The following is a 23,176-nucleotide window of genomic DNA, read 5'->3' as shown; positions in this document are numbered from 1 at the left end:
TATGTAGATATTGTAGCTCTTGGGTAGATGGGCCCATTTTATCATTATACGACTTCAATCTTTTTGTCCTGGCTATTTTGATCTAATCTGCATTTTGTGTAATATTATAGCTAATGTACTCAGTTTTATTTACTTTTTGCATAGCCTATTTAAGCCCTTACAGCTATATGGAGTCTTCTGTAGACCTAATGTTGTTGAAAAAAACTTATCCTAATTCTACTCAGCCATATTATCTTTTTAGTTTGGGGAATTTAACTCATTTATATTTAATGTAACTAAGTTACTATTATCTTATTTCTTCTAGGAATGTTATCTCTCATTTCTTTTCTTTCTGCCTTCATGTCAGTTTTACGGATTGTCATAGTGACGTGCTTTGACTAGTTAGTTTCTTTCACATAAATTGTTTAGATATTTTCTTTCTGAACACCTAAATATACCATTATTTACAAAACATTCATTGCATAATTTTATAAAATATTTCTCTGTGTATTGATATCAAAATATGAACAATACAAAATTTGTGTTTCCTATGTATGTGTACTTTCAGGACACTTCTTAACTTTTTTTTTTGAGACAGACTCTCACTATGTTGCCCTTAGTAAAGTGCCATGGCATCACAGCTCACAGCAACCTCAAACTCTTGGGCTTAAGCTATTCTCTTGCCTCAGCCTTCCAAGTAGCTGGGAGTATAGGAGCCTCCTACAACAAATGGCTATTTGTTTATTTATTATTTTTTGGTTGCAGTTGTCATTGTTTTTTAGCAGCCCTGGCCAGGCTCAAACCCTCCAGCCTCTTGTATGTGCATTTGTGAATATATACTATTTGGTGTTAAAAATTTGTGTGATGAAGATGTTGTTTGAAAAGCCATGTAAGTCTAGATAACTCTATTTTTTGTATTGTTGTTTTCCTGTAAAAAAAAAATCCCCATAAAATGACAATTTTTAATATTTAATTATACAAATTAGTTCTGTTAAGTATATTGACATTTTTATGCAATATACATCCCTAGAATGTTTTCATCTTGCAAAACTGAATTTCGATATACATGAAGTTACTCTCAAATTTCCTTTATGAACACTACTCTATTTTTCTTTTGTTTCTACAAATGTAACTATTTTAGATTATATAATGGGATTCAAAGGTATCAGTCTTTTGGAGAAATTGCATTTTTTTAATTTAGCATAATGTTAAGATTTGTCTTTATTAGAGATTTTGGAAGATTTCTTGATTTTTTTTTCTAGATAGAATCTCACTGTGTTGCCCTCTGTAGAATGTCAAGGTGTCAAGGCTCACATCAACATCCAACTCTTGGGCTTAAAGAATTCTCTTGCCTCAGCCTCCCAAGTTGCTGGGACTACAGGCACCCACCACAATGCCCAGATATTTTTTGTTGCATTTGTTATTGTTTGTTTGTCCTGGCCAGGTTTGAACCCACCAGCCTTGCTGTATGTGGCTGGTGCTGTAACCACTGTGCTACGGTCACCAAGCCTAAAAAAGCTTTTCTTATCAGATTGTACATGACAAAAGAAAATAAAGGTGAGTTAGAAGTTCCAATATTTGAAGATGCAATTCAAGTTAAATGGAGTTATTATAATAATGATACCTTAATACAATAGGATCAGTGGTTGTAAGAAGGGAGCTTGGTGTGATGTGGTGGCTCATGCCAGTAATCTGAGTCCTTCAGGAGACCAAAGTAGGAGGATTGCTGCAAGATGGCAATTCTAGGCCAGTATAAAGAAGAGTGAGACTCTGTCTTTACTAAAAACACAACAAGGGCGGCGCCTGTGGCTCAGTCAGTAAGGCGCCGGTCCCATATACCGAGGGTGATGGGTTCAAACCCGGCCCCGGCCAAACTGCAACCAAAAAATAGCCGGATGTTGTGGCGTGCGCCTGTAGTCCCAGCTACTCAGGAGGCTGAGGCAAGAGAATTGCTTAAGCCCAGGAGTTGGAGGTTGCTGTGAGCTGTTGGAAGCCACGGCACTCTACCGAGGGCCATAAAGTGAAACTCTGTCTCTACAAAAAAAAACAAAAAAACAACACAACAAGTAGCGGGGCATGGTAACAAGTGCCTGTAGTCCCAGGTGTTTGGGAACCTGAGGCAAGATTATTACTTCACCTTGTGAATCTGAGTTCACTGTGAGCTACAATGACACCATGGCAATTTATACAGGGTGACAGACTGAGACTGTGTCAAAAAAAATAAAAAGAAAAAGAAGAGGAAGCAAACACATACAAAGAAAAATCCGAAGAGTAAGATACACCTACATGTGTATGTGAAGACAAAGGCCATAAGAAAATGGTCAAACATGGTGGCTCATTCCTGTAATCTTAACACTCTGGGAGTCTAAGGCAAACGATAGCTTGAACTCACATGTTTAAGACCAGCCTGAGCAAGAGACCTACTAAAAGCTTAGAAAATAATCAGCTAGACATTGTGGTGGGCACCAGCAATCCCAGATACATGAGACTGGAGGATCGCTTGAACCGAGAATTATGAGCTTGCTGTGAGCCAGGCTGATCCCAAGGGAATGTAGTCAGGGCATCAAAATGAGACTCTGTCTCAAAAAAGAAAAAAAAACAAGACTTTGTGTAGTGATGGATTATGATAATGTTTTCACACATATCTATATAACAAATTGCTTCTAACTTATCAATATATTTCCAATGTGTACAATTGTTTGTAAATTATATCACAATAAAAAAGGTAGGAAAACATGTGGATGTATTTGCTGTGTGTACAATCTCCATTATTAATAAAAAGCTAGGGGTGCCCTTTGCTCAGTGGTTACGGTCCTAGCCACAGGCTCCAGGGCTGGTGGGTTCAAACCTGACCCAGGCCTGCTAAAAAATAAAAAAAATAGCTGGGCATTGTGGCAGGTACCTGTAGTACCAGCTACTAGGAAGGCTGAGGCAAGAGAATCACTTGAGCCCAACAGTTTGAGGTTACTGTGAGCTCAGCACCACAGCACTGTATGAGGGTGACAAAGCAAGACTCTGTCTCAATAAAACAATTTACAAAACTAAAATTAATTATTCCAAAACACGAAATATTCTGCATTAATTCTAACATCTAAGGAAAAGAGTTATCAAATAATATAAAATTAAGACCTTTAACACGTCCTTCTATGGCTGTCACAAAGATTTATGCTATCAGCCATAAATAGCTTTGAAGTAGTCTTGAGACCTAGACTTCTATGTATTTTTTGTTAGGCTTAATATCAACTTCAGCACAGTTACATTCCAAAACAATTACATTAGCGTTACTTAAGAGCTATGGTCTAAATAAAAGCAAGAGAAGCAGGCTATCACACAAACCCTAAGGAGCCGCTGCTACTTCCTTGCATATGGTATATTTATATATTTAATGAATAGTTTGGAATGCATAAAGGAAGAATTTCAGCCTAGGTGGCACCGGTAGCTTAGTGGGTAGGGTGCTGGCCACATACACTGAGGCTGGCAGGTTAAAACCTGGTGCAGGCCAGCTAAACAACTGCAAAAAAAAAAAATAATAACCAGGCATTATGGTGGGTGCCTGTAGCCCAGGAGTTTGAGGTTGCTATGAGCTGTGATGCCAACAGCACTCTACTAAGGGTGACGTAGTGAGACTCTTTTCTAAAAAAAAGAAAATTCTTATTCCTAGTATCACTCGGGTTCCAGTTACGATTCAGTGTTTAATTATTTGGGTGAAACAAATCACTTGAGCCCAACAGTTTGAGTGTCTTATCTTTCCAGCTTCCTCTTCTTCCTGCAATGAGGATGTAGCATCTGCAATGCAGCAGACGGTTCAAGTGGGTAGAAAAATTTCCTTTTTCCTCCTTGAGTTACACAGCATCTGCTCCTACCAGCACCCCCAACCCCACCCCCACTCTGACAAGGTGCTGAACTCAACCAGCTGCCTCATGCCAACAGCAGCCCCCTGGTACAGCTCAAGAGGTGCTGAGTCCTGAAGGGGCCTGGCAGTCATTTGGCAGTGACAGAATCTGGCTCTGCCAGTTATTGGCCCCATATACCACTTCTCCCCAGTGTGGCAAGATAAAAATCCTAGCCTGAACGCCAGTGGCTCAGAGCTCTCACTACTTCATGTTACAGGGCTGAAGAATGTGAAGGCGGTGGGGGTGAGAGATGTTCCCTAAGCTGAGTCACTTCCTTGGGCACTGATCAATTAGGCCACTGCCAGGGTGCTGAGGAAAGACATGTGTCCTGCCTGAGAAACTCTTCTCCAGTTCTGGGTCTCTAGAATTGAGGCAGGGAAAGGATAAAGGTGCCAGGTCCCCTTTTATAGCCCCACAGCCACCTCACCTCTTGGTTTATCAGGGAAAAAGCGGGAAATTCAGCTTCCTCTAAAGCTGGCCAGGACAGGGGATTTGAATTCTGGGGTGGCAAGAATCTGGGGTGAGTGAACAAAGCCCTCTGGTTTTGAACACCCCTGAAGTTTCTTGCAGCTCTCTGAGGTATAGCAACTGTTACCAGATGCATGGTTCAGAGAACCTAATGAAAGAGGGGAGGCACCAGGAAGGGCCCCTGAAGCCAAGGACAAAAATCATGAAGTTTCCTGCCTCAATGCCTGTTTCCCCACTTGGAGACTTCAGTTTCTTGAGAAAGTGTGTGCGGAGTGACAGGAACCCAAAGAACAGGCAGGCTGAGTGTTTACCGGGAGTATAAATCTGATCATTGAAACAGGGCTGCCATTGCAGGGCCTGTTAGACAGGTGAGGAAACTTAGGTACCAGACAGACACCCACACATGGGTGGGCCACTGGATGCCTGGAACACCGCAGATCCAGGCAGACCTTCCAATTCCCAAGAGAGGCGGCCCCATTCCCTGCTTGCTCCCTCCTAAACCTCCTCCCTCCTCCCACCCCCTGCTCACTAGGCCAGGGCTTCTTTGTTCCCTGCTGTCTGGCTGAAGACTGAGGTACCTGTGGTCCCTGTTCCAGGCAGGGAGCTGACTTTCCCCAGGGGAGGACTTCTGGCAGTTGCCCTCTAGGCCACCTCTCTGCATGTAAACCAGGAGCACTTACCCTGTTTAGCAGGGAGCCGTGGGGACCGTAGCGCCCACCGTGTGCACCTGGTAGCCCCTCTTAGACCCTCAACGTCCCACAGTGCCTTGATCTCCAGTGGCCCCTTATCCCTAGGATATCCTTGACCTGGCTTTGCCATGGTAGCCCCACGGACAGATTCTTGAGACCACCAGGTCATGAAAGCAGGGGGAGAAATAGTGGCCCCAGGGGGTGTCATCTCATCTGTATTGGGGTGCAGGGGCCTGCTTCAGCTGAGGCACACACACCATCTAAAGTCCATCCTCTAGCTTTGACGGAGGCTGGCCAGGAACCGCAGCAAGGGGCAAGGGTCGCTGATGCTTCTCCTAGGCTGGTTCCCCAGCTGTGGCTTCGTCTTTAGGTGGAGGCCCTGAGGCCCCACGTGCTCCCCAAATTAGCTGCACCCGCTATGCTCAGATCTTCAGATAGGAGAAGCAACAGTAATGCGTGTAGACGTCCAGTGGTGACACTCACACCCTGTGATCCTTCCCCACCAGGCCCCAGTGGCCCCTTATCCCTGGGATATCCTTGACCTGGCTTTGCAATGGTAGCCCCTCTGCCTGCACTGCCGAGCCCCCTCTGAAAGGGGGGATTCTGAATCCTCAAGGGAGGAACACTCTACTCCGTGCCCCGCTGCTCTGAGGCGGTGCAGTCCACAACAACCACTGTCTGGCGCAGGCGCTCATGAGGGGCCTCGAATGCTGAGGTGCCAGCAGGCTGAATCCCGAACCCCTCCCCCGCCGGCGCAGGAACCTTTAGAAGGAGGGCGGGCTGCGGGGTCTGCAGGAGCAGGAGGGCAGCTGACCACTGAGCTAGGTGCGCGCAGGGACGGAAGCGGCGGTGGCCCGGCTCCTAATGCCCGACTTCTCCGAATTCCAGCCGCGGGTCTACGCAGCCCAGGGCTCCACGACCGCCTGTCTCTGCTGCCGCCTCTGCGTGTCGGTCCCTCCCTGGAGGCCTATTGAGCCTCTCCCCGCTGGCAACAGAGCAAATTTTCCAGAGTCGGAAGCCCGCTCCCCAGACAAATTTGTCTCAGGGACATCACGGGATCCGAGCTCCCGATGGTGTCTCGGCCTCTCAGAGCCCCGCCCAGATCTGGCTGCCGCTGGCCCCAGCCCCCACCTTGTACCTCTGCCTGGGGACCCGCAGGGGTGGGGAGCCGGAAAGCTGCAAGGGGAGGCCACGCCCAAAGCGCCCACAGCTCTCTGGGTTTGGGGACACCCACTTCCTGGAGGGTGGCTGCTGGAAGTGGTGTATTATTTATTTATTTATTTATTTATTATTATTATTTTGGGGCGGCAGAGTCTCACTTTCTGGTCCTTGGTAGAGTGCAGTGGGGTCACAGCTCACAGCAACCTCAAACTCTTGGGCTTAAGCGATTCTCTTGCCAAGTAGCTGGGACTACAGGTGCCCGGCTATGTTTTTGGTTGCAGTTGTCACTGCTGTTTTAACTGGAGGGGGCTGTGTTGGAACCCGCCATCCTCCGTATATTGGGCAGGCGCCCTGCCCACTGAGCCACAGGCGCCACCTGAAGCAGTGTATTTTCCGCAGAACAATTTGTGAAAAGCTGCTCTTTGTTTCCCGAAGGGGAGAGCCTGGCTTTGTGATTACATTTTTTTCTCATCTTCAAAAGTTGGTAAGGTCTAATTAACATATGATATCCTCCTGATTCTGTCAGTCAATATGAGCACATTTTAATTTGTTTTTGTCCGTTTAGCTAGTCCTTTTGTTAGTTTCTGTGTCTTTAAGTGGAATTGTAAATCTTCTGAAATCGTTAAGATACCTGCAGAAAAAATGAAATGAGAGGAGGTGGAAACTTTTATTTCCCTCAGAGGAACGTACATTGAGATGTTACACCCGGTAATCAGAATCTCCAATGACCATAGCAGAGAGCCAGACACTGATGTAAATCACATGAGGGCATTTATTCAGGCTCGAGCCAGGGCTGTGGGCACGCAGCTGGGAGGAGAGCCCTGTGCTTGTCGCAGGCAGGGGGTTTATGCAGTGGATATGGGGTGAGAGCCTGAGAAACAAAGCCTGGCCTTTGGGTTGGTTAACTCTTATGCTTACACTAGAATTTAAAGGGTTAGGACCCCGCCAATTTCAAGGGCAGGGATGTGTGGGGTGGGGGTGGGGTTCTGACTCACTCCGGGAGATAAGGACGCTTCCTGGGAGGTAGGGCGGGGTGTGGTTTACTAAGAAATGAAACAAAGGATTTTCAGGTTGCTTTAAAATGGAGGACAAAAGCCTGAAATGATGAAAAGCCCAAAATGGCAGCACTGCGTCCTTCATTCGCCCCTTCTCATTGTAACTAGGAGGGCCCAACCATGAGACCTCCGTGGTGAGTCTTAGATGTTCACAGGGGTGCTCAAGGGCTGATACTGGGCCCTGAGAACCATCAGTTGTACCGTCCCAATTTGTTCTTTTATAAACTCTATAAGTTTGTTAACTATACATGGTCCTATTGTTAAGGCTAATAAGAGCAGAATTAGGGGTCCAGCTATGGCAGAAATAAGGGTGTTGAGCCACGGGAACCAATTAAACATAGATTCATACCAACTCTGAGCTTGCTCTCTTTCGTGTCTGCATTTCTGTAGTCCTCCCAGTACTAGGGTCATGGATTCTTTAACTACCTCAGAATGGTCAGCATAAAAACAGCATTCCTTGCCTAGAGCAGCGCACAATCCTTGATGGCAAATGGGTCTGCTACCTTGTTGTGGGTGTGATGGACCCATGCAGCGATGCCGTCCACCTTGAGTGCAGTAGGGGTGTTCAGAATCACAGTGAAAGGCCATTTCCACTCTAGTTCGAGAGTTTTCTGCCGAGGTCTCTTGACATAGACCTAGTCCCCTGTCCAGAAGTTGTGAGGCTCTGGGATTGGACCCACCATGTAGGTGGCACTCAGGTGGTTCCAATTCTCTTTCTGAACCTTCTAGTAACAGTGAAGGGAAAGGAGAAAATCCTCTTCATCTGCCTCTGTTAAAAGGTCTTTGCAGTTGTTTGGACTAATAGGAGGTGGTCTCCCATAGAGAATTTCATAGGAAGAGAGACCCAGGGTATAGGAGGAATTTCTGACCCTATATAAGGCAAAGGGAAGGAGAGTCCCCCAGTCTCTGCCAGACTCCAGGATTAATTTAGTTAAGGCCTCTTTTAAGGTTCTATTCATTCTTTCTACCTGTCCTGAGCTCTGTATGCACAATATAATTTCCAGGTTGTTCCCAGTGCAGTGGCTACCCACTGAGTTATCTGAGAAATAAAATCTGGCCCATTGTCTGAGCCAACTAAAGCTGGCAGCCCATACTTGGGAAGAATGTCCTCAAGCAGCATTTTTGCCAGTTTGCGTGGTTTCGCTTTTGGTTGGCTAGGCCTCCACCCACCCAGAGAAGGTACCTACAAAGACTAAGAGATATTTGTACCCATACCAACCAGGCTTAATCTCTGGGAAGTCCACTTCCCAATACGCACCAGGCTTGGTCCCTCTGGCTCAGGCATTAGTGAGCTGGCAAGCTTTGCAAGCGCTTACTATCTGTTCCACATTTGCATCCATTTGCTCGATCTTAATCCGTGCATGTCAGATTAGATCTCTTAACTTTCTACTGCTCACATGGGTTGCCTGGTGCATGCGCTGTAAGATGTCTAACCCTAGCTGTGAGGGGAAGATAGTTTTTTCCATTTTCTGTGCGCCACCAACCGTGATACTGGGAGGGGTTATGTGCCTGAGGGATGGTGCGGATCCATGCCAAGTCCTCAGGGGTGTATTCAGGCTCTTCTGGCAGGACCGGAGGCCCATTGTAGGGTAAGTTAACCATCAAGGTCTGTGTGGCTCTGAAGACTGCACTTCTGGTGGCTTTGTCTGCCTGATGATTGCCCTTTGCCACTGGGGTAGTGGGCTTTTATGTCCTGGGCAAGAACCAGATTTGTGGTGGGTTAAGTAACAAACAAGCTCAGGTAGTGTGTTAGACGCACGTTGCTCATCCACTGGTCCAGGGGTTGTTTCAAGACCCCTTCGATGGCATGGGGTGTGGTCTGTAACAGTTCCTGCCCCAGAGTGAGTTTGTCTGAGTCCTTTACGAGCATCGCAGTGGCTGCCACAATGCTGAGGCAGGGGGGCCATACTGATGCTACCAGGTCTAGTTTTTTGATAAGTAGGCTACTGGGCGGTCCCAGGGCCCCAAGGTCTGGGTCAACACCCCCTTGGCTATCCCTTTATGTTTGTCTACATAGAGATGAAATGGTTTTGTAATGTCAGGGAACCCCAAAGCAGGGGAAGAAAGCAGAGCAGTCTTAAGTCTATGAAAGGCTAATTCTCTTTCTGTTGTCCACTGAAAGGGGTGCCACTCCCTTGTGGCTTCATAGAGGGATTTTGCAATTTCAGCAAAGTCTGGTACCCAAAGTTGACAGAACCCTGCCGACCCTAGAAACTCTCGCACCTGCCTAGGGTTGATTGGGGCTGGAATCTTGAGTACAGTCTGCTTCCTGGCCTTAGTGATCCACCTTTGACCATCTTTAAGGGTGTATGCCATGTAACTTAGAGTTTGCTGACCGATCTGGGCCTTCTTCGCCGATGCCCGATACCCCCAGTCCCCCAGGGTGACAAACAGGTCTCACGTGCCTTGTAAACTGTCCTGTTTGCTGATGGCTGCCACTAGGATGTCATCTACTTATTGGAGAAGGGTAAGGTTGGGGTGCTGCCTGCGGAACTCACCCAGGTCCTCGTGCAGGTCCTCATCAAAGATATTTGGAGAATTCTTAAACCCTTGTGGCAAGCAGGTGCACGTTAGCTATCCACTGATGCCTCTCTCTTGGTCACTCCACTGGAAGGTCAACAGGGCCTGGCTCTGGGGTGCCAGCGACAAGCTGAAGAAGGCATCTTTGAAATCTAATACTGTATACCAGGTCTGGGATGGGGACACTGAGCTCAAGATGTTGTAGGGATTTTTTACAGTTGGGTGTATGTCCATTACCCTCTTATTTACCTCCCGGGGGTCTTGAACTGGTGGGTAATCATTAGTGAGGGTTTTTTTTTTTACCAGTAACAAGGGGGTGTTCCATGGGGACTGGCAAGGGGTTAAAATACCAGCATCTAATAACCACCGAATGTGTGGCATTCGGGGGTCATGGGGTACTGCCTTACCCACACCGGTTCAGTTTCAGGCTTGAGCTTGACTATAACTGGGGCCCGGTGTTTTGCCACCCCCACTCCCCCATTTCAGCCCAGGCTGACAGGTAGGAGTCCAGCTACCTGGAGACATGTGCTTGGGTTGGTGGCAGAGGTTGTTGATGGAGTCGATATTCATCCTCCAAGTGCAGAGTGAGAACATGGACAGGATGTCCCTGTCTGTCTGTAACTTGTGGCATTCCTTGTTTGAAAGAAATTTGTGCTCCGATTTTACTAAAAATGTCTCTATCAAGTAAGGGGTAAGGGCAGTCTGGGATAACCATGAATGCGTGTGACACTTGGCCTGCCCCTATGTCCACTCTTTTTAGACTTTTTTCAAAAATAATTTAATTAATAATTTTAAAAAAATTTTCAGGGCACACCTAAGATCTTCTCATAGCACACCGTTTGAAAATCACTGCCTTACAACCATAATTCTTCTCTATCAAGTAGTTTAGATTCCAACAATTCTGTTCATATACTAAGCAATTCAGACTATACATACACATATACAATATATTGGGGAAACACAAAGAATGATTTTTAGCTTATGCTGAAGACTTCATTTTATCATTTTCTTATTAACTTTTACAAAAAGACAAAATCATCACCTGCTGTTTGAATTAATTAAACAATATCAAAGAAAACAGAAAGAAGTAGGCAAACTTATGCCTGCACTCACTCAACTAGCTTTTGGCATGAGCTAATTGTAATTAAGTTAAAGACCATGGTCCCTGAATTTACACCAGATGCTAGTGTCCAATCTCCATCCTGGCACTCGTGTATCCTCTAATCTGTCCTTGAAAATGGCGTTTTCATGAAGGCAGATATATACTAATGTTACTTATTATCATGTCCTTATTTCATTTCACGTCCTTCCCCACTAGGACGTGGGCCTGGTTTCGAGGGGGATCCTTATTGTCCTATTTTTTGGACATTCCCTGGCCCAGTGTCCAGTCTTCCTGCAGTATGCACACTGATCTCTTCGTAGCTGAGGTCGATCCCCCCTGGGCAACTCCCTACCTTCTCCAGTGGCCAGTTTCCGCAGCCTCTGCTCCTTCTCTTCGGAGCCACTTACTGTGGTGGCAAGCAGGATCTTAGCGAGGTCCTGGGTTTGCTTGTTGCTGGCACGCGTCTGTTTTTTCCTCTGGGCTCTCTTGGTTGTTGTATACTTGTTCAGCCACCACCAGCAAGTCCTGCAGGGACTTCTCTGACAATCTGTCTATTCTCTGAAGTTTTCTTTTAATGTCTGGAGCTGACTGATTAACAAAAGCTATTATAACCGCTTCCTTACTACTCTCTGCCTTTGGATCCATGGGTGTGTAAGTGCCGAATGCTTCCATGATCCACTCTAGGAAAGCAGAGGGGGGACTCATCTTCTCCTGCTGTACATTCCCTACCTTGGCCAGATTAGTTGGCTTCCTTGCTGCTTTATGGAGACCGACCCCCCGTTAGAGTCTGGTGGTAAACTCGGAGCCTCTCCTTACCTTCTGCAATATTTAAATTCCAATCTGGCCGGGTCAGTGTGAACGCAGCCTGAATTAGTACTGGATTCGTGGTAGGCTGCCTATTGTCGTCTAGGATGGACTTCCTTGCCTCTGTCAAGATTCGGTCCCTCTCTTCGGTAGTGAAGAGGACCTGTAGCAACTGCTGGCAATCGTCCCAAGTGGGCTGATGGGTGAAAAGGATAGAATCTGATAGGTCAATAAGGGCGGTGGGTTTTGCATTTTTTCAGTTGTATAAGTCACTGGTGAGGAAAGGCCAGTAGTGCATGTTCCCTCCTCAGGAGGGCCCACCGCCAGGAGCAGTAAGGCCATAGAATTGGCTACAGCCCGCCCAGGCTGTCCAGATGGCATCCCTTAAGGCTCTCCTGCCTTACACCAGGAGTGGACTACCGACAGGTGGCCCTGCTGCCACTTCAGCCTCTCCTGGGACTGGCTGAGCACTAGGGCGTGCCTGGATAAAGGAAAGGTAGGGCGGGGGAAAAAGCTCTTCCAGGCTGGCCTAGCTGGGAAAAACAGGATACAGGGGGGCGGGACCTGGGGCAGAGAGCGGTTCGCCGGCTTCCGGCTTAGTTCAGACTCGCCACTGCTGCCATATTCCCAATAAAGGGGGCATGCGGCCAGGGGCCGGCTGGGCTGGTCTTAAGACGGGAGGGGCTGAGGGCGCCAGGCCAGGTGGGGTGCAGAGACGGTTAGAACTCCCAGACAGACAGGGGCTATGGGCTTAGGCTTTTCCCTCAAGGCAAGCACTGTGCTGGCCTGAGTTTTCTCCAACCAGGGTGGTAAGATACTTTTCAGCCAGAGAGAGGGGTCCTCAACCAGATCCTGCCACTGGCGCGCCACCGCTGCCATCATCACCCGCCCAGAGCGGGGCATTGGGCCTGAGAGGGTGGGGGTGTGGGCCAAGCTGCATCCCCAGCTGCCCCACTCTGGCTAGGTTGGGCTACCCGGCACCTAGGCCACGGGGTTCGGAGGGGACAGGGGTGGTGGTGGGGATCCCTGCTGGCCAACCCTGCTCCGAGAAATGTGCGGCAGTGTGGCTGCTGGCATCCACAAGGCTCCCCCGGGCTGGCCGCAACACCTGCCACAGCTGATCCACAGGAAGGGCCCGGCTCACGTCCAGTGTGGCCGCTGGTCCCTCCGCGTGCCAGGGGCCCTGCCACAGGAGAAGGGTCCCGCTGCTGGGGCGTGGTCTCCTGCGGTGTGGGCGGCTCTCTCCCCAGTGTCCTCGTTGCTTCGCACACGGCCCTAGCCCCTGCACCTGCCCGCTCCGCTCCACACCGAGAGCTCCTGCAAAAGGTCTCAAGTTTATTTTTCTTTACCACTAGATCCAGGTCCTGAGCTCAGGCCCAGAAGTCCTGGAAGGGGTCAAGGATAAGTAAAAGGGGAGTCCCCTAAATCTATCCTGTGGTCAGAGTCGCCCAGCCAACGTGCAACACAACACACACAATACAAAAACAAAAGGCAGACATGGCCGTGGACTGAAGTGAAGCAAAACTGAAAGTGAATGGGCGGCCTGGCACTCGTTCACGGGCATAGCCCACCCCTACTCAAAAGCCCTAAGGGGATCGATTCCACGTGATCCCTACTATAGGAGGCTGGTGATTCCACATCCTAGACCCTATTCAAAAGACCTAAGGGGATTGATTCCACATGATCCCTACTGTAGGAGGCTGGGGATTCCACATCCCAGACCCTACGGGAGGTGAGAACGTCTTCCGCTACCTTCAGTTGGTGGCCCTCCAGTGCATCCGCCTAGGCTGTCTTCCGATCACAACACGAAACCTGCGCAGAGCAAAAAGCAGGACAAAGACACATACACTTAACGGCCCTCCGGGTGGAGTCTCTCAGGGTCTTGGGGATACGCGGCCAATGCACCAAATGTTACATCCGGTAATCTGAATCCCCAATGATCATAGGAGAGAGACAGACACCGATGCAAATCACATGAGGGTGTTTATTCAGGCTGGAGCCAGGGCTGTCAGCATTCCCCCAGATGCAGATGGGACCAAGAGCCCTGTGATCATCATTTGCAGGGTTTTTATGCAGTGGATATGGGGTGAGGGGCGTGGGAAACAAAGCGTGGCCTTTGGGTTGGTTATCTCTTATAAAGAGATAAAGCTAATAGGATCCCACCAATTTCAACGGTGTGGGTGGGTGGTTCTGATGCAATCCGGGAGATAGGGATGCATTCCGAGAGATAGGGAGGGGTGTGGTTTACTAAGAAAGAAAACAAAGGATTTTCAGGTTGCTTTAAAATGGAGGACAAAAGCCTGAAATGATGAAAAGCCCAAAATGGCATCACTGGGTCCTTCAGAAAGAGTATACCCAGGAAGGCGGCGCCTGTAGCTCAGTGAGTAGGGCGCCGGCCCCATATGCCGAGGGTGGCGGGTTCAAACCCAGCCCCGGCCAAACTGCAACAAAAAAATAGCCGGGCGTTGTGGCCGGCGCCTGTAGTCCCAGCTGCTCGGGAGGCTGAGGCAAAAGAATCGCGTAAGCCCGAGAGTTAGAGGTTGCTGTGAGCCGTGTGACGCCACGGCACTCTACCGAGGGCGAGGGCGGTACAGTGAGACTCTGTCTCTACAAAAAAAAAAAAAGAGTATACCCAGGAAGGGTGAGGTCTAGAACAGAGGTCTTCTCAAGGACACCACAAAGATATACCTGCAGGATCCTCTCCATGGTAACTCAGCTCTAAGGAATTTGTAGACTTAACTTTCTGGAACCTGGAAATTTCCACTTTAGTGAACTCCTGTAGTTCCCTAGGGGCTGGAATAGTATCTCTCACTTGATTCAAACTGACAAATGAGAAAGATATCTGTGGTCGGAAGTTTTGGACTGGAGTTAAAAAGGGAAAAGCCAAGAAAATCTGAGAGCACCGCCATTTTGAATTCTTCCCTGACATTAGCTCCCCAGGCTAAATAAAAGCCTTTTTTCCTCTTAAATAGTGTTTGGGTAGTCTTTCTCTCAATTGGGCCTGGTCTTCCTGCAACATTTTTGGTTCCCTGACTGGGAGCCAAACTTAGTCTGGTAAGTGGGGACATATAACCCCTGTGCCATACAAGGGAATGAAGGGGCTGTGGTAAATATGCTATTTATCACCTTTATGCTATCTTAAACCTGCCATCACACCTTTGTCTCAAGCGGTCCCACGGGGTCTCAAATCAATGACGCTTCCATAGGAAGTATTAACTAATGCTCAAGGTACCTCTTCACGACAAAACGTCCACTGCACCCACTCAGATAGGTGTGTAGCCATGGGCACAGAACTGTGTGGGAGGTCAGGAGGAGCAGATCCTTTGTGACTCCCATTACCTTTCCATCGTTTTATTTGTAAAATGTAGATTGATTTTATTTCTTTAGCCTCCCTACTAGTCTTTACAATGGATAATGAAGCTTCATTCTGGGGCTTTTGAGGAAGTACAAAAGGGCCCTGTAAGAAAGATAGTAGCATGCTGCCAAGGAGACTATGATTCCAGAGCAACACTGTACAGTAAAAGTTTGATTCCCACCTGGAAAGCGATGTCAAAGGCAGTGGAAGACTTAGGAAACATAAGAGAAAGAAGGTGAAAAGGCTAGTTCTTTTCCTTGGTGGTTTTCAATGGTTGTTATGTCCCATATAGGTAAATAGCCATGACGATAGGCTTAATTTTAGCATGTGTTTATTGATAAATCCTTTTTTTTTTTTTTTGAGACAGAGTCTCACTTTGTCACCCTCAGTAATGTTCTATGACATCATAGCTCACAGCAACTTCCAACAACTGGGGGCAAGTGATCCTCTTGCCTTACGCTCCGAAGTAACTGAGAATACAACACCCACCACAACACCTGGCTATTTTTAGTGACAGGTTCTCACTCTGGCTCAGGCTGATCTCAAACTCACGAGCTCAAGCAATCTACCAACTCAGCTTCCTGAAGTGCTGAGATTACAGATGTGTGCTACTGAGCTTTGCCTTATTGATGAATCTATAACCACTTTTTTTTTTTTTTTGAGACAGGGTCTCACTATGTCACCCTGGGTAGAGTGCTGTGGTGTCATAGCTCACAGCAACCTCCAACCCTTGGGCTTAAGTGATCCTCTTGCCTTAGCCTCCCAAGTAGCTGGGACTACAGGAGCCCACCACAATGCCTGGCTATTTTTTTTTTTTTTTTGGTTGCAGTTGTCATTGTTGTTTAGTAGGCCCAGGCTGGGCTTGACCCGCCAATCTCAGTGTATGCGTCTGGCACCCTACTCACTGAGCTACGGGCACCAAGCCTATATTCTCTTTTTGAGAGGAAAAAACTTTTGCAGGTAACTTTTGAGAAACCTTGTAATTATTTTAATTTCAATAAATTTTTTAATTTTGGCATACACAAAATGTACCATCTTTAGTGTTTTTTTCTTTCTTTCTTTCTTTCTTTTTTTTTTAGATACAGAGTCTCACTTTATTGCCCTTGGTAGAGTGCCACGGCATCATATAGCTCACAGCAACCTCCAACTCCTTGGTTTAGGCAATTCTTTTGCCTCAGCCTCCTGAGCTGGGAAAACAGGAGCCCGCAACAATGCCCGGCTATTCCTTTTTTTGTTTGTTTGTTTTTTTGAGATAGAGTCTCACTATGTCACTCTCGGGAGAGTGCTGTGACACAGTAGCTTACAGCACACTCAAACTCTTGGGTTTATGAGAGTCTTTTGCCTTAGCCTCCAAAATAGCTGGGCACTTTCAGTGTTTCTAAGTGTATTTTCTAAGTTAACATAAAAGACTTAAGGTTTGTTGTTGTCATTGGATATGGCAAGATGTACTCTTTTATTTTTTTTTGTAGAGACAGAACCTCACTTTACTGGCCTCGGTAGAGTGCCGTGGCGTCACACGGCTCACAGCAACTTCCAGCTCTTGAGCTTATGTGATTCTCCTGCCTCAGCCTCCCGAGCAGCTGGGACTACAGGCACCGCCACAACGCCCGGTTATCTTTTTGGTGCAGTTTGGCCGGGGCTGGGTTTGAACCCACCACCCTCGGTATATGGGGCCGGCGCCCTACTCACTGAACCACAGGCGCCACCCGAGGTACTCTTTTAATGCTGGATAAATGTTTCATTGTCTCTCCGTTGGAGCAGACATTGACATCTGTGTTGCTTATACGTCTTTGCTTTTGTGAAGAATGCTGAGACAAATGTGAGTGCAAACAGGTATTTTCCACGTTCTGCAACAGCTTTTTTGCAGAATAGTTATATATAACTATTTTGTATATATATCCAGATATGAGATTGCTGGATCAAAACACTTTTAATATTTGTTTTCTGAGAAACTTTTATACATTTTAAGAGTGTCTGCAACCTTTTTTCTCACCAACATTTCAAAAAGTCTCCAATATCTCTATATCCTTAACAAATATTTTTTAGTGTTCATTTTGAGTGTGATGTGATAGTTTATTGTGATTTTTCTTTGCATTTCTCAATAAGTAGTATTCTAAGCATCCTTTCAAATGCTCGTTGACCATTTATATCTCTTCTTTGAAAAATGTCAGTGCAATTTTTCATTAATTTTTAAATAAGGTAATTAGGGTTTTGCTGTTGTGTTTTAGGAATTGTTTATTATAGTATTACTTATACACATATATATTGTGAGTACTAACTCCTATCACACACTTAACTTACAAATATTTTATTTTATTTATTTTATTTTACTTTTTTTGTAGAGACAGAGTCTCACTTTATGGCCCTCGGTAGAGTGCCATGGCATCACACAGCTCACAGCAACCTCCAATTCCTGGGCCTAAGAGATTCTCTTGCCTCAGCCTCCCGAGCAGCCGGGACTACAGGCGCCCACCACAACGCCCGGCTATTTTTTTGGTTGCAGTTTGGCCGGGGCCAGGTTTGAACCCGCCACCCTCGGTATATGGGGCCGGCGCCCTACCGACAGAGCCACAGGCACCGCCAAACTTACAAATATTTTCAGTCATTTATAAGGTGGCATTTTTACTCTATATACTGTTTTCTTGGATGTGTGAGAATGCTGAAATTTGATGAGCTCTAAGTGGTTTTGTTGTTGTTGCTTATGCATGTGACGTCAAATCAGAGAAAACAGTGCCAAGATGGATGTTTATCTATTCTCCTATTTGTTCTGAAAAGAGTTTAGTTAGTTAAATTATTTATTTATTTGTTTATTTTTTGAAACAGTCTCGCTATGTCACCCTCAGTAGAGTGCTATGGCTTCACAGCTCACAGCAACCTCTAACTCTTGGGCTTAAGTGATTCACTTGCCTCAGCCTCCTGAATAGCTGGGACTACAAGCACCCACCACAATGCCCAACTATTTTTTGTTGTAGTTGTCACTGTTGTTTGGCAGGCCTGGCCTGGGTTAGAGCCCACCAGCTTCAGTGTATGTGGCTGGCACCCTACCCACTGCGCTACAGATCCCAAGCCTATAAGTTATATTTCTTATGTTGTACATATTTAATCTGTTTAAAATATTTTTTGTGTATTGTGCAAGAAATTGGGCCCACTTTATTTTTTTCATGTAGATATGCAGTTTCGACATTATTTATTGAAGATACTACCTTTTGTGTGTGTATTCATGGTCCTCTTATGGAAGATTATGTGATCATATTCATAGAAATTTATTTGGTGTCTCCCTATTCTGTCCCATCATCTACATATCTATCTTGGTGACAGTACCACGTTGGTATTTCTTAGTTGTAGCTTTCTAATACATTTGACATCAGGAAGTATGTTGTAACTTTTTCTTTTCTTTGAGGCAGAGTCTTGCTCTGTCACACTAGAGTGTAGTGGCATCATCACAGCTCATCACAATAGAGTGCAGTGGCATCATCATAGCTCACTGCAATGTCAAACTCATGGGATAAAGCAATCCTCCTGTCTTAGCCTACAGAGTAGCTGTGACCATAGGTATGCACCATCATGTCTGTAGTTGTTTGTATATTTTTGTAGAGATGGAATATTGCTCTTGCTCAGGCTTGTTTTGAACTTGTGACATCAACTGGTTCTCCTAGAGTGCTGTGATTATAGATGTGAGCCATTCCTTCCACCAGTTCTTTGTTCTTTTTAAATAATATTTGACTAGTTATAGTTTCTAAACAAATTGTAGGAACTTTTTTTTTTTTTTTTTGTGGTTTTTGGCCGGGGCTGGTTTGAACCCGCCACCTCCGGCATATGGGACCTGCGCCCTACTCCTTGAGCAACAGGCGCCGCCCTGTAGGAACTTTTAATAACTGGCAGAACATATACTTTGGGGATTTTGATAGAGGTTATACTGAATTTGTTCATCGTTGTGGGTAGTATACATATTCTAACAACATCAAACTATGTAATCTTTGACCTAAAAATGTTTCAAGACTGTTTTATGTCCTTTTTCTTTTTCCATTTCCCTGTTATTATTCTCCTTTTTATTTCTGGATGCATTTCATTTTAATCAGAAGAGATATAATTATACTCATCTTAAATTTTATTAGATTTGTTATGTGTCTTAAAAGAAGGCACCTGTGTGGGCTGGCAGCTTCAAACCCAGCCCCCCGCAAAATAGCCAAGCGTTGTGGTGGGTGCCTGAAGTCCCATGTACTTGGGAGACTTAGGCACGAGAATTGCTTAAGCCCAAGACTTTGAGGTTGCTGTACAAAATGAGACTATCTGAGAAACAAGCAAACAAATAGATAAATATTAAACTCACATAAAAAAGGAAAAGAAGGCCCCTGTGTGAATGGAAAAATAGCATATTTTCCTGCTTTGGGGTATAGAGTTTGTTAGATCTAATTCGTATGTTCAAGTTTTCTATTTTGTTACTGATCTTTCATTTAATTTTTAAATTGGTTATTAAAAGATGCATCTTTCTTCATTAAGAAAGGCAGTTTCCTGGACAAAGTTTCTATGTTCTGACATTTTTGTTCTTTGATCACTTTCATGATAGCAGCCAACTCTTTTTTTGATTTGGAAGGATTGTGTTGATTAATCCACTAGTAATTTTACAAATGAGAAGACTGTGGCAAAGCCTTTAACTGGTGCTCAAACATTTCTTCACACAAGAAAATTCATACTGGAGAGGAATCTGAAAAATGTAAATAATGTGGCAAAGTTTTCAACTAGTTCTCAGCCCTTACTAAATAGAGGAGAAATCATACCAGAGTGAAATCCTAATAATGTAAAAAATGTGCCAAAGCCATATGCCAGTAGTCACAGTTTTCTGTACTTAATAGAATTCATGTCAAAGAGAAACTCTATAATTATGAAGAATGTGAGAAGCTTTTAACTTGTGCTCAAATCTTTTTATAAGTAAAAAATTTGTGTCAGAGGCTTGGTGCCTGTAGCTCAGCGATTAGGGCCTGACCACATATACCTGGGCTGGCAGGTTCAAACCACCCCAGGCTTGCCAAACGACAGTGACAACTACAAAAAAAAATACCCAGGTATTGTGGTGGTGCCTGTGGTCCCAGCTACTTGGGAGACTGAGTGAGGCAACAGAATCGCTTGTGCCCTGGTGTTTGAGTTTGCTGTGAGCTGTGATGCCATGGCACTCTGCCAAGGGTGAAATAGTGAAACTCATTCTCAAAAAAACCGATTTTTTTTGTACCAGAGAAAATTCAAACAAAGGTGAAAAACATGGCAAATCAGTACTCACACTTTCCAGTACATAAAAGAATTTTACCAATGTGGAGAGTGTGACAACATCTTTAAATATTTCTCACGCTTTTCTAATCATAATTCCTAAAGGAGCAATACTATACAAATGTTAGTCATGTCTCAAAACTTTGAAATTGTGTTAATAGTGTCAGGCAGAGCCAAGAAGTGACAGAAGCAAATGGTACTAGGAGACCTTTGTATGTAACCGGAGGAACAAATTGGCCAGAAGGGACTTCTAAGAAGAAAAAGTATCTTTTCAAGAATGCTTCCAAAGGGTGAGCAGATGTTTGATCTACAAAAATAAGTATCCTAGGTAAAGCGTCCACAAAGTAAAAATATGGCCAAGGCCATAAAAGGGGTCTTTGGAGCATGCATACAAGTTAGGTGACAGTAGTTTCAAGGGACCCATCTTCATTGACATTGTAAAACTTACACACACTATGAATACCATGAAAACTTTTGAAAATTACCTTACAGGGATAGAACATGGGAGGACTCTCCATTCTAGAAATGTTCCCCCTTTACAAAAAAATAAAAAAAAATCATATTTCTTTTAGACACCATCACTTAACATAGAATTGAGAAATCAGCATAAAGGGGAAAAATCTTATTAAACCCGAGGTCTTCTCCACTAGACAGGGTTCATATGGTCTTATTTTGGAGTGCACTATGCTTTAATAAATTTTGGCCTTTTACATACCTGTGTCTTCTTGGTCTGCTCATTTGTTCCATTGTCATGGTACCACTAACCTTTCCTTGACACTTCATACCAAACACCAGGGAACACATACCTGACTCCGGAATTCCTCAGAAGAAAAAGCTTTAAGGTTGCAAAGGAATAATCTCAATTATGTATGCTAGTTGTGACCTAATCGGTTTTTTTGACAATCCCAGAACAGCAATAACCATCTTCAAGGACCGTTCAGACCCTGTGCTCCCTAAATACCCTAACTACTAGAAAACATGTAAGAGAATTTCTGGGAGTACCTGAATCACAGAATTTGAATCACTTGATTTGGCAACATAGGAAAACTCTCATATGAAACATAAGGTAAAATTAAACTTTTGATATGTGGAAGGGAGCTACAAAAACCTTTCAGGGACTAAAGGAAGACTTGACCTGTGTTCTGGCTTTGGGAATACCTAATTTAGACAAACCATTTCTATTGTATATGGATGGAAAAAAGAAAGACAGTGTAGAAGTTTTAGTACAGGAATTTAAAAAAGAGTTGTGGCTGGTGGAATATTTCTCTACATATCTATTCTTAGGAACCAAGTTCTGGCCCCATTGTCTAAAGGTGTTGCCTGCTGCAGCAACCATGGAAGACCAGTGTTTTTCACCCCTTTTTTATTTCAGGACACACTTTTTAAACTTCTGTGGCACACTTACATTAAGTTAATTTTAAAAAGGTAAAAAAAAATACATTTTTTGATTTTTTTTTATTAACACAAACAAAATAAAGCCCCTGATGCAGTGACTCTTGCCTGTGATCCTAGCACTCTGGGAGGCTGAGGCAGGTGCATTGCTTAAGCTCAGGAGTTCATGACAAGCCTAAGCAAAGGTGAGATACTGCCTCTATTGAAAATAGACAAAACCTAATCAGGCATAATAGGGCATTACTATATTCCTGAAGTACGGTGTACACTAGACCATCTCTTGAGTCTAAGAGTTTAAGATTGCTATGAAGTATGATGACATCACAATAGTCTAGCCAGGGGAACAGAGTAAGACTCTGTCTCAAAACATACACACACAGAAAAATAAAACGTACTGTGCAGGGCAAAAATATGAAAGAAAATTACTGATTTATTTAATTTTTTAAGACCGTCTAACTTTGTCACCCTCCATAGTGTCCTGGGGCATCACAGCTCACAGCAACCTCAAACTCTTGGGCTCAGGTGATTATCTTGCCTCAGCCACGCAAATAGCTGTGTTTACAGGTGCCAGCCACCACGCCCAACAATTTTTAGAGATGGGGTGTCGCTCTTGCTCAGGTTGGTTTCAAAACTGTGAGCTCAGGCAATCTAACTGCTTTGGCGTTTCAAAGTGCTAGGGTTACAGGTGTGATTCCCTATGCCCAGCCTAAAATTATTTCTTATACTTTGTAATAAAAAGATGACAAAAAAAATTTTTTTGCAGTTTTTTTGGCTGTGGCTGGGTTTGAACCCGCCACCTCTGGTATATGGGGCTGGTGCCCTGCTCCATTGAGCCATAGGCGCCACCCAAAAGATGACAGAATTTTTTAAAAATACTTATCATATTTATTTATTTTTCTCTTTATTATTATTTATCATTAATAGGATACCTAGAGTGGACTTTTTTAAAGATTATCTCCATTGCAATGTGAAATTTTCAAAGGCATACTCTTAAATATCCCTGAAAGGATTCTAGCTGTGATCAATTTTTGTTTTTGAAACTACTCATTGCTGAAAAGCTTGCTTCACACAAACATGATGTTGAGCATGAAAGAAATATTTTTATTGCTTTTTTGGTATTATTTCAAAATTTACCTTTGAGAGATAACCAAAAGGTTGCAGTAACTGTTGTTGAACACTTTAATTGCATTTACTTGTCATTTCTCATTTCTGTCAACCTTTCCTCTCCTGTAATATTTTAATTTGCTGACACAGACACACATAAAAAAAAGGGATTTCTTAGTCTAGAGATACTATGTTAAGGACAGTGGCAGGAATTTTTTCTTTTTAAAATATGTATAAAATAAAAAAAATTGTGTACAGTAAATCTATAGTTTGTAAAATGTGTGCAATCATATTTTTATCCAGCTTATACCTTTCCACTAGCTCAAACATTTTGACTGCATGCTCTCTTTTATTTATTTTTATTTTTTATTTTTATTTTTTTGAGACAGAGC

The 23,176-nt window shown here is 44.7% G+C and overlaps 1 protein-coding gene and 1 pseudogene across 1 annotated transcript in view; one reads left to right on the top strand and one right to left on the bottom strand.

Moving 5' to 3' along the window:
• Positions 1 to 19,790, top strand: part of LOC128573067 (zinc finger protein 91-like) — a 61,462-nt pseudogene extending 41,672 nt beyond the window's left edge.
• LOC128572512 (zinc finger protein 726-like) overlaps positions 1 to 23,176 on the bottom strand; it is a 440,502-nt gene that overhangs the window by 312,884 nt on the left and 104,442 nt on the right. The window lies entirely within an intron of this gene.

The sequence above is a fragment of the Nycticebus coucang genome, chromosome 20 (genome assembly GCF_027406575.1).
Source record: "Nycticebus coucang isolate mNycCou1 chromosome 20, mNycCou1.pri, whole genome shotgun sequence".
NCBI classification, from domain to species: domain Eukaryota; kingdom Metazoa; phylum Chordata; class Mammalia; order Primates; family Lorisidae; genus Nycticebus; species Nycticebus coucang.
This window is presented reverse-complemented; position numbering and strand designations above follow the sequence as displayed.